The sequence below is a fragment of the Monodon monoceros genome, unplaced genomic scaffold (assembly GCF_005190385.1).
Source record: "Monodon monoceros isolate NGI ecotype Baffin Bay Population unplaced genomic scaffold, NGI_Narwhal_1 Super_Scaffold_10, whole genome shotgun sequence".
NCBI classification, from domain to species: Eukaryota; Metazoa; Chordata; class Mammalia; order Artiodactyla; family Monodontidae; genus Monodon; species Monodon monoceros.
The window spans coordinates 26839656-26851571 of NW_021703766.1; the positions used below are offsets into that span (position 1 = coordinate 26839656).

At 44.1% G+C, this 11916-nt stretch overlaps 1 protein-coding gene across 2 annotated transcripts in view; it reads left to right on the forward strand.

The window, feature by feature from the left end:
* Positions 1-3822, forward strand: part of CSNK2A2 (casein kinase 2 alpha 2) — a 77167-nt gene extending 73345 nt beyond the window's left edge. The window contains exon 12 of one of the 2 annotated variants that reach the window (XM_029204769.1): positions 3379-3819. The gene's annotated coding sequence lies outside the window, so the exon portion shown is untranslated. Of the gene's footprint in view, positions 1-3378 lie in introns of both variants that reach the window. The other variant, XM_029204761.1, reaches the window with a different exon arrangement.
* The last annotated feature ends 8094 nt before the right edge of the window (positions 3823-11916 follow it).

Consider the following 11916-nt stretch of genomic DNA (forward strand, 5'->3'; position numbering starts at 1 on the left):
TGAGTCTGTTCTTGACACCCAACTTCTGGCTGACTGACTGTGGGTGGTTCTTTCCCAAACTGAACTGAGCCTCGTCCAGACCTTTCCTCTTTTACCTATCTCCAAAACCATTTTGTGTCCAGATGGACCTAGCTCCCCTGAGATTTTAGAGTATTTACCTGGGTTAGGAGGCAGTCTTGGAGAGTTCCAAAAGAGGGATGAGAGCGTGCGTGTGTGTGAGTGAGTCTAATCTTATATTTAGACAAAGCTGTGGTAGATTTACCCACCCAATATCCTTTTCGGTTAGCATATTATTTCTTAAATTCATCTCAGTAATTTTCATTAGACATTTTGTTTGCTTCATTACCTTGTAACAGGTTAAAAGTGCCTATGATAAGGACCTATTATTTCCTAAAGAAAAGCAAAAAAATGTGGAGAACAGGGTAGTGTTACACTGTCATCTCAGGTACTGCCTGTGTTCAAGAACATAGACCCAGTGTGGTGAGAACGGAAGGTTCCCGTGCCAAATACAGATTGGTGTATCAGAGGTTATTGGCCACAGGTGAGCATAACTGCAAGGTTTTGCTTCAGCTGAGAAATCCCATGGCGAGAGCAGAACTGATGAAGTGCAAATATTTTCATCAGGTTTGCTTGCAGTTCACTCTCCCCGTAATCCTATCATCTGGCCTGCCCCTGTCCTATCCTAGCCCCGTGGTAAGTGACCAGGTGGGAGAAGCCAATGAGTGTATAACGCAGACCAAGCATTCCCGGGTCATCTTACCACTTAGAGGAGTGCCAGAGCCAGCTCTGTGAGGCACGTGAACATAAGTCACTCTGCTGGGTCTCCTCACAGGCATTCTCCAGCACATTGGTACTCACGAGGCTCAAAGCATATGTATTCCCTTGCAAAGAAGGAAGGTGCTTTCCAACTGATTGATTAGAGGAGACGGAAGAGCTTATAATCCTTGGGGGCAGGGAGAGAGGACAGGAGAGGGGGCTGTTAAAAGAAGAAAGGGAATCAGTAAAAACAGTTGAAAGGTAGATCTTGAGGTGGGGGAACGTGACTTCTTGAGGGAAGAAAGCAAGGGAGCACAAAGTTCAAGTTCTGGAACGTGCCCTGAGTTCTGGAGCGCCCCCAGGATGGGTTGCAGTGGGACTGCAAGGTGGTGCTCTTGAGGCAGATGCTGAGTCCCAGAGAGAGCCAGCCCGTGGCCGTGGATCTCAGTCTGCGCCTACTCAGGGAAATGACTTAGCTTCTCCCAGGTGCTGCTTTGGTGAGGATGGAAGCAAAATTATTTTGGGACACAAACAATTGGAAGAATTTTTATATATGCATTGAAATGGATCTGAGAGAGCCCCGTTGACAGTCTCCTTTAATGCCAGTTCAGATTAATGATTCGTTTAGGAACCTGTGTTACTGCATGAGCACTCACAGGAAAAAGCAATCTTCCCTCCTACAAATTAACAGGAGTGGATAGTAACTGATCAGAGTCAAGGCCATTGAGGTATAAACCCGAAAGCAAAAGCGGGGTCCATATGAGCACACAAGAAGCCAAAGTTTGTCAGTGAGCTTAATAAATCTAAGACTGAGTGACATCTTGCCATTAAAACTAACCCCAGGGTGGGGATGAGGGGAGGGGAGGTGGCGAGGAAACATCTGGCTTAAGAAAACCAGTAATAACATATGCTTTGGAGCTATGTGGATGTGTCAGTGAAAATGACCCCAACCAGGTATTGTAGAGGCAGGGGGAAGTGATGTTATGGGATTATACAGGTGATGCATACTTTTGTGTAGAGAATCAACAATGTGCTACAAATGTGATACTTAATCCTGAACTGCATGTATTGGGGATTGATTTTTTTAAAAAAATTCATTGAATCAATAAATTAACAGTTTTTCACTTGCTGGCTTTTCTTGCTGTAAATGGTGACTAAGAGGTTGGGACAGAAATCTTGACACCCAGTGGAAAGCTTGGATAAGTCTTCAAGAACCATGGAGCCGACTATTTTCTTCTGTTTGCAGAAAAGCAACACTGCCTGGGTTGTGATCCTTTACTAATGACTACTTCAGACACAATTGACCACCTCTTTGTATCACTGGATGACTGATGTATGATTTTTGTGCTGCTGCCCTTTAGAGGAAAGAAAAATGCCATGTTAAATCCTGTTTTCATAAATAAAAATGTTGATAATCACCAGCATGTTGAGAATCACCAGCCTTCCCAAGTGGGAGACAAGCCACTGCTATGAGGACCTTAAACTTGTATTTCCTGTCTCTTGGGGGAGAGGAGGAATAAACCTTGAACTGTGAAGTTGTGTGGGTGGGTGGTTGCAGTTAATCACCTTGGTGTGAAGACTTTACTTTAGCAGAAGTGGTGGGACTAGGGTGGTGTGGGGATTGTTTCTTGGTACTTGCTTCTTAATTGTATCACTCAGAACCTGCCAATCCTGCTTGGGATTGACCATTTCATTGCACAACTTTACCTTGTGGGAGCGTGTTCTGCACTTACGAAAACCTCTCCCCAGCCCCATTTCTTGCAACACAAGTGGGCACACGCCATTGTTTGGCAGATGGTGGAGTCTTTCATCAGTGCGCTTGCTTCTCGCTGATCCCTCTGTGGAGTGGGATGCTTGAAAATCATCTGCTGAAGGGTCATTTCTTAACCTTACGTACCATGCAGCCTTTCTCAAATGCTACGCGGTAGAACCCTTCCCGTACCCAAAGAAAGTTTGGGTCATGAAATATTTCTGTGTGACAGCTTCCCAGATACATTGTCCTTTCTCTCGGTACCCTGCTGTGGCACCATTCTGAGCTGCTGCTTCTAGAGTTCTGCTGGAATCTCACAACCCACTCCGCTGTGCTGGACATGGAAGGAGGAACGAGGTTTTCAGGCCATGCCAGACAGCTCCTTCCAGGGGGGAGTTAAAAATATTTGAGCTCCATTTTTGTTCTTTATTAGTGAACTGGGCCCTTTCCCTCTGTAAATACAGTCATCTGATTCTTGGTCCCAAGACATAAGTAAGTTGGTTCAGGTCTGATGGGTGTCTGGAGCTGGGCTGCTGAACCTGTAGCTTGGCTTACACAGAATAGACAAGAGGCTTTGGTGCTTCTAGATTAGCGTCCTAGACCCGAGAAAAGGGGAGGGACTCGGTCACAGTAAGGCTGGGACCAAGACTGCCTCTGTGAGTGATCAGAAGAGGAAGAAAAAGGGTGCTATTTGAAACCTGAAACCGGTCAGTTCTTACCTGGTTTTCCACGAAGTGCCATGGGAAAGTCAGGCTTGTATACCACTCCCAGTGCTCCCCAAGAGAAGGGAGCCACACGCCAGTGGAGGCCTGTCCTCACTCGGGTCAGAATGATTAATGCCATCTTTCCCCTCCTCCCATCTCTCTCCCCAGGTCTGTTGCGGTTCCTCCCACTTTTCCATAAGCAGAACAAGAACCAAATCAAACGTCTTAACGTGTGTAGAGAGATCACGTTCCGTGAGCAGACACAAAACGGTGGCAGGTTTGGCGAGCACGAACTAGACCAACCGAAGGGCAGCCCACCACCGTATATCAAACCTCACTTCTGAATGTAAAAGGTTCACACGCCTTTGGCTTCCTGTTGACTTCCTCCTGACCCAGAAAGCATGGGAAATGTGAAGGGTATGCGAAATGGTGGTTACTGTTGCTCCCCCGCGCCCCTGGCTCGTCCCCGTGGCCGCCTGTTTTTTCCAGCAGACCGTGTTAACTACCTGACCACAGACTCCAGTGGGGGCACGGGGCGTATATGGCATGATGGGCGGTTACATATTATAATTTTAAAAGTATATATTATTGAATAAAAGGTTTTAAAAGAAATGTATGGAGACTTTTCAGTGCGGAAGGGGCCATTAAACGAGACCTGTGGCCACAGAGGACAGAGAGAGAGAAGGGCATTTGAGCCAGGTTCTAGCCAGAGGGAAGAGGGCCAGTCCCAGAGGTGAGGAGGGCCATTTCCAGCACGCTGAAGAGGTATGTGAACCAGTCCTGGCAATGGGGGACCGCAGGTGATTCCAGCAGACTTGGCGAGCCAGGAAAGCCAGGCCTCGGCCTCGCCTTGAACGCGTCCGTCTCCCTGGACCCCTCCTTCCAAAGCAGGTGAGTCAACCAGACATTTAGGTGGTAGGTAAATGTCACCTCTAGTGAACTCAGGAAGCTGCCTTAGCCCATTCTTTGCTCTCCCTTTGCGCATCACCGTGTTCCATTCCACCTCCCAATACTGCTCACCACCCCACCACGCCCCCTTCCGAAAAAGCATCTTACCTTGGAGGCTGGTTGAGTCTGCTGCCCCGAGGCAGGGGAAGGGGTTGGGTCTGGGGTTCAGATTATCCCGAAGCTCCCGTGAATGGGAGGAGAAGCAGCCCACTCACAGGTGAAAGAAGGTGGAATAGAAGCACCAGGTGTGTCTGTTAAGTGAGAAAACGAAACCTGTGTTACAAATGAGATTCCCTGGCGCCCTCAGTCCTCTCCCAGGACAGCTGTGCCACGGGGAGGTGAAAGCAACAAACTGGTGGCTGCCCAGCCTTGTGTCTGGCTGAGGCCTGCATCCTCCCACCGCCTGTAAAGCAGAAGCGGCAGGCAGACCCGACACCTGGGCAGCTAGACGGGGCACCCGCTAGTTCTCCACAAAAGCCACTGGTCTGCCCAACATCCCTTCTCCTGTCTTCTCTGCTGCTTGTCCTGAACAGGTGACTATGGGAACCCAGGTGTGGACGCTCACAGTTTTTGAAGCAATTATAGGGGGAAAGCAAAGAGGTCCCTCAGGGCCACTGTCCCTTGGACCAGCTCCTGTTGTATCCAAGCCATTCCTCAGGTGTGGGAGCTCAAGACTGTGCCTGCCCCAAGACACCAGCGAGTGAGGGCCCACAGGCCCCCAACCAGGTGACAGGACACCGAACGTATGGACTTGGTCCTTTCCAGCTCCATCACCGGCCTCGTATTCTCAAGCGGTCTCTCTCATGAGGCCCTTTTTGACCCAAGGCTCTGTAAACTTCTTTTGGTCTCCCACGTGTCTGAGACAGCATCTCAATACCTTGTTTTAATGAGCATGTCCCTGAAACTCTTAGGAACGTGGTACTTCATATGTGTGTTAATCTACATAGCATGTTATCACCATGTTGACCCACTGGCGTTCGAGGGCCTTCCCCGACAGGGAGGGTCTCTTCAGAGCACATACACGGTCGATTGGCTTGGGAGTTCTTTAGATGCCATGCAGAACTGAAACGCTAGCTTTATCCAATTTCCCTTCTCAACCAGTGGGAAAGTCTTATTTTCCAGAAACCTCTCAACCAAGATAAACTTGGGTTTTGTGGATGATAATTGTTGGGTAGGAGAGTGCTCAGTTGTAGGTAGAAGGTGAAGGAAGAGTTTTTGCTTAGGTGGTTTTGGCCTTGAGAGAAGGAGACAAGGAACCCACTAAACCAAGAACAGTCTGAAGCTCATCCACAATGTGCTTGGAAATTCAGAACATCAATTCACATCTTTCAGTAGTCCTGCTTGTATTGGGATTGTTTAAAGTAATATTTATTGACTTTTCTTGATTACCAAAGTAATATATATGTTCATGGCAAAAAATTCAAATGTTACATAAAAGTAAATAATGACAGCCTCACCCTAACCACATACCCACACATCCAAAAACTCTTTCCTCCCTTGGAGGAAACCACAGTTAAATTTGGCATGTATTTTTCAACTATTTTCTATGCATTTACTAACATTTTAAAATTATAATGATTTTTATTCGACAGGTAGTCAGATTTTACATTCTTTTTCTGCAACTTGTGCTTTCACTTAGTTGGGAAAATTTTACTGTTATCATGTATAGATCTGCCTCACACCACTTTTCATGGCTGTATAGCATTCCATTGTGTAATGTACCACAGTTGAAGCAATCCCTTATGGATAGATGCTTACCAGTATTGTTGCAATGAACAAATTTGCACATACATTCTTACACAGTCTGTATGTTTGTGAGATAAAATCTTTTCAAAAAAAGAATTACTGTGCCATATGCTTTTTTTCTTTTTTCCTTTTTTTAGCAAGGGCATTGTTGAAATTCAGAGAAAGTAGTCTTCCATTGCTTTCTCTCACTGGTGTAGGTTGGCACCATGATGCCTTTAGCTATGGAATTCTTGTGGGGCTCTGACAGGCACTTGGGGCATGGTATCCAAGGTCTATGAGCTTTCCAGGGACCTACAGAATATTTGAGACTTGAAAAAAGGGTGTTGGCTCTAACATAAGAAAGTTGCAAAATAAAAATTTAATAAATGTAAGTAAGTGTCTCTCCGATCCTGTGAACTGAGAATTCCAAAAAAATTACAGGGAAAAAAAGTTATCTTAAATATGAAAAATGGCTGCCTTTTAATGTTTGAAATGCTATGGGGATGCCTTCGAAAGTAACCATGCAGAGGGCTGGTAAATGTTTTAAAATATCCCTGGCCTGAATGGTCTGGGTGTTGGAATGGATGAGCAACTCTTTGCAGAATATTCTACAGACTTTTAAAATAACGTGCATCTCAAGTGCATTGTGCTAAGTGAAGAAGCCAGTCTCAAAAGGCTGGATGATTCTATTTATATGACATTCAGGAAAAGGCAAAGCTGTGGGGATAGAGAACAGACCTGTAGTTGTCAAGGGTTAAGGTTGGGGGGTGGGGGGTTTGACTACAAAGGGATAGCATAAGGGAATTTGGGGGTGATGGAGCTGTTCTGTATCCTAAATGTGGCAATGGTTATATGACTTGGTACCTTTCTCAAAACTATACCAAAGGGACTTCCCTAGTGGCGCAGTGGTTAAGAATCCGCCTGCCAATGTAGGGAACACGGGTTCGAGCCCTGGTCTGGGAAGATCCCACATGCTGCAGAGCAACTAAGCCCGTGTGCCACAACTACTGATGCTGCACTCTAGAGCCCGCGAGCCACAACTACTGAGCCTGAGTGCCACAACTACTGAGCCCGTGTGCCACAACTACTGAAGCCCAAGCGGCTAGAGCCTGTGCTCTGCAACAAGAGAAGCCACTGCAATGAGAAGCCCTCACACCGCGGCAAAGAGTAGCCCCTACTCGCTGCAACTATAGAAAGCCGGAGTGCATCAACGAAGACCCAACACAGCCAAAAATAAATAATAAATAAATAAATTTATAAAAGAAAAAAAACTATACCAAAAAGAGTACATTTTCCTGTATTTAAGTTTAAAAATAAATTTTAAAAAATAACAATAACATGCAGGGTCCCAACACAGTCCCCTTTGAACTTCACTCTCAGATTAGCAGGAGCTTCATCTGCCCGCCAGTGGCTCTTTTAACGATGTCTTTGGATATAACCACTGAGCTGGGATTCAGCAGTCCTCCATCTGCTAGCTGAGCACCCCAGTCGTTTGGGCAGTCTTCCATCTTTGCTCCCAGCTAAGGGGTGATTCTCTAGGCACAACCCCTCACCTCATTCCTATATACCCCCATTTCCATCAGCAGGGAGGGGTGAAGAACAATCTCTGCCTTACAGTGTGTGGCAAGGCCCTTGTGTCCTTTAGTGGCCAGGTGCTTGGAGTTTATGGTCTCAGACTGACATAAACAGATGCTGTCCACTGGATTTTAGCAAGTAACCAGGGCTTTTGTGCTCTAAAAGGGATTCTTGGAGTTCTGGGTGTTTTATATAATATCTTAGTTATTAAAGCTGTACGTTTTGGGATTTCCCTGGTGGCACAGTGGTTAAGAATCTGCCTGCCAATGCAGGGGACACGGCTTCGAGCACTGGTCCAGGAAGATCCCACATGCCGTGGAGCAACTAAGCCCTTGAGCCACAACTACTTGGCCCGTGTGCCTAGAGCCCGTGCTCTGCAACGAGAAGCTACCGCATTGAGAAACCCATGCACCGCAACAAAGAGTAGCCCCCGCTCACTGCAACTAGAGAAAACCTGCACGCAACAACGAAGACCCAAAGCAGCCATAAATGAATAAATAAATAAATTTATTTATATAAAAAAAAGGAAAAACCTGTATGTTTAAAAATCTATTTTGTCTTGTGGCTACAAATCTTGTTATAGCTACAAACTGGTTGGTTTTGTATGTAAATTTGAACATTTATTTTGGTTAATCTTCGATGCTCAATTAATTCAAAACTTAATGGGTTTAACCATAAACGCTGCTCACATACTTAATCTAGTTTCCTTAGACAATTTCAAAGTAAACCACGTATTTAATCGGTCTGATTTGCACAAACACTTCCAATAGCTAATGTGAAAGGCCTAAAATCTGCTGAAATCTTCCTAAACATTCAAATACTAACATTCGAAGTCTAAACTCATAGATTTAATCAATCAAACGTTGTTTACAAACTTAGTTAAATTTTCTTAGCATTTTAAAACTAAAATTGCAGACCTAATTTCAAATTCCTTTAAGCATTTCAAATTAAATTCAAAGTACCATATCCTCTAATCCTCTAAATGAGTTAACTATTTCAAATATCTTAAATAACAAAATATCACAATAATCAAACTTATTCCTCTGTTTGACATGGATTACTGATATCATTAATTTGATTCACTTCCCATAGTCTCTGTGTGTATTCTGACACTTATCCCACCAAGGTGAGATATTCTATCTAAACTCAGGACTGTGATTCGTTCATGGTCAGAGATTCTGGGCCGGGCACAGAATTGCTTGCTGCTTCTGCAATGGTCCTACCCAAACTGCAGGTTAACAAACTAAACCCCTTCTTTTTTTTTTGGCTGCGTTGAGTCTTTGCGCGCGGGCTTTCTCTAGTTGTGTCACGCAGGGGCTATTCTTCGTTGCGGTGCGGTGGCTTCCCTTGTTGCGGAGCGGTGGCTTCTCTTGTTGCGGAGCATGGGCTCTAGGCGCTCAGGCTTCTGTAGTTGCAGCACGCAGGCTCAGTAGTTGCAGCACGCGGGCCCTAGAGTGCGCAGGCTTCAGTAGTTGTGGCTCGCGGGCTGTAGAGCGCAGGCTCAGTAGTTGTGGCGCACGGGCTTAGTTGCTCTGCAGCATGTGGGATCTTCCCAGACCAGGGGTCAAACCCGTGTCCCCTGCATTGGCAGTTGGATTCTTAACCGCTGCACCACCCGGAAAGTCCCCATCTACTGTTGATGATTGAGTTGTTTCTAGTTTAGGGCTATTATAAATGACATTGCTAAGAACATTTCTGTACATGTCTTTTATGGACATAAGCAAGCATTTCTGTTTGGTACCCAGCATTAGAATTTCTCAGTCACAGAGTATATATATGTCTAGATTCAGTAGACATTATCAAATAGTTTTCCAAAGTGGCTGAACCAGTTTATACTTCCATCAAGAAGGTATGAATGTTGGCTTCCCTGGTGGTGCAGTGGTTGAGGATCCGCCTGCCAATGCAGGGGACACGGGTTCGATCCCTGGTCCGGGAAGATACCACATGCCACTGAGCGACTAAGCCCGTGCACCACAACTACTGAGCCTACACACCACAACTACTGAGACTTCATGCCGCAACAATTGAAGTCCGCGTACCTAGAGCCCCTGCTAACCAGAGGAAGCCCACGTGCAGCAACAAAGACCCAACACAGCCAGAAATAAATTAATTAATTAAATAAATTTATTTTTTTTAAAAAAGGTATGAATGTTCCAGTTGCTCCACATCCTCCCTATCAGCGGGTATTGTCAGTCCTTTTAATTTTAGCCATTCTGGTTGATCTACAGCAGTGTCTCATGATTTAAATTTGCATTTTCCTGATGACAAGATATGGTGAGCATCTTTCCATATGCTTATTGGTCATTTGAATATTTTCTTTTGTTTTTCAAAATTGGGTTTTCTGTCTTTTTCTTATTAATTTGTGGGAGTTCTTTATATATTCTGGATAAAAGATTTTTTTTTGTCTGGTGTATGTATTGCACATACATCCTCCCAGATTGTGGTATGCCTTTTCACTTTCTTAATCTTGTCTTTTAATTAACAGACTTTTAAAATTTTAATGATATTCAATTTATCAATATTTTCTTTTATGTTAGTACATTTTGTGTCCTATTTAAGAAATCTTTGTCTACCTCAAGGTCTTGAAGATATTTCTAAGGTTGTTGTTTTTAAATTAAGACCTTATTTTTGGAGCAGTTTTAGGTTCACAGTAAAATTGAGGGGAAGGTACACATTTTCTATATATTTCCTGCCCTCACACATGCATGGCCCCCATTATCAACATCCCCCACTAGAGTGGTACATTTGTTACAATTAATGAGCCTACACTGACACATAATAATCACCCAAAGTCCATAGTTTATATTAGAGTTCACTCTTTGTGTTTTACATTCCATGGATTTGGACAAATGTATAGTGACATGTATCCATCATTATGGTATCATACAGAATGTTTTCACTGCCCTAAAAATCCTCTGTGCTCTATTCATCGTTCCCCACCGCCCTACCCCTGGAAAGCACTGATCTTTTTATTGACTCCATGCCTTTTCTAGAATGTCATATAGTAGAAATCATACAGTATGTAGCCTTTTTATATTGGCTTCTCTCACTTAGTAACATGCATTTAAGTTTCCTCCATGTCTTTTCATGGCTCGATAGCTCATTTTCTTTTTTAGTGCTGAATAATATTCCACTGTCTGGGTGTACCAGTTTATTTAGCTGTTCACCTACTGAAGGATGTCTTGGTCACTTACAAGTTTTGGCAACTTTGACTAAATCTGCTATAAACATCTGTGTACTGGTGTTGATATGGACTAAGTTTTCAACTCCTTTGGGTAAATACCAAGGAGTGGTGTTGCTGAATCCTACAAGAGTATATTTAGTTTTGTAATAAATCTCCAAGCTGTCTTCCAAAGTGACTGTACAATTTGCATTCCCACCAGCAATGAATTCCTGTTCCTGTTGTTCCACATTCTAACCAGCATTTGGTGTTGTCTGCGTTCAAGAGAGCAGAATTAAAAAATCCTGCAATAGACTCAGGTGCACATGAAAATCTAATGTACAGTAATTGTGTTTCCCCCTAGGATATTTTGAAAAATTTAATAACCTTAAGGGATAAATTGTTCACTCACCTGAATTATACAGAGTCCTCAGAAATCATCCAAAAATAACAGCTTTGTATAAACATTTTTGACTTTCTGCTGTAATAAGATCCATATTTTTCCTTCTGTCTGGAAATTCTGGTTGGCCTGTTCACGGCATTGCCATGAGGATTAAATGATTTAATAAAGGCTAAGGCACTCTATTATATGCCTGACACAAAATAAATGCTCAATTGATGTTAGGAATTATTAGTTATTACAATGATGACATTAGTTGTTACAGTGAAGTTAGCTGCAAACTCCTTTTCTGTCAGCCACAATACCCAACACAGGCCTGAACACAGAGTAATATCCAGGTAAGTGCTCAGTGAGTGACTGGTTTCCAACATTTGGGATTTCTTCCACACTTGAAATACCATAGCTTATTTTATGTCTTTTAAAAAATGTTCTAGGGCTTCCCTGGTGGCGCAGTGGTTAAGAATCTGCCTGCCAATGCAGGAGACATGGGTTCGAGCCCTGGTCTGGGAAGATCCCACATTGCCACGGAGCAACTAAGGCTGTGTGCCACAACTACTGGGCCTGCGCTCTAGAGCCTATGAGCCACAACTACTGAGCCCATGTGCCACAGCTAGTGAGCCTGTGAGCCTACAGCCTGTGCTCCACAACAGGAGAAGCCACCACAAGCAGAAATCCGTGCACCGGGACGAAGAAGATTAGCCCCTGCTTGCCGCAACTAGAGAAAGCCCGTGAGAAGCAATGAAGACCCAACTCAGCCAAAAATAAAAATAAATTTATTAAAAAATTCTAAGAATTAATTGATTTTTTAAAAAAACCAGCTGTTGATCCAACTCAACCAACTCAACTTTTTTTTTTTTGCAGTACGCTGGCCTCTCACTATTGTGGCCTCTCCCGTTGC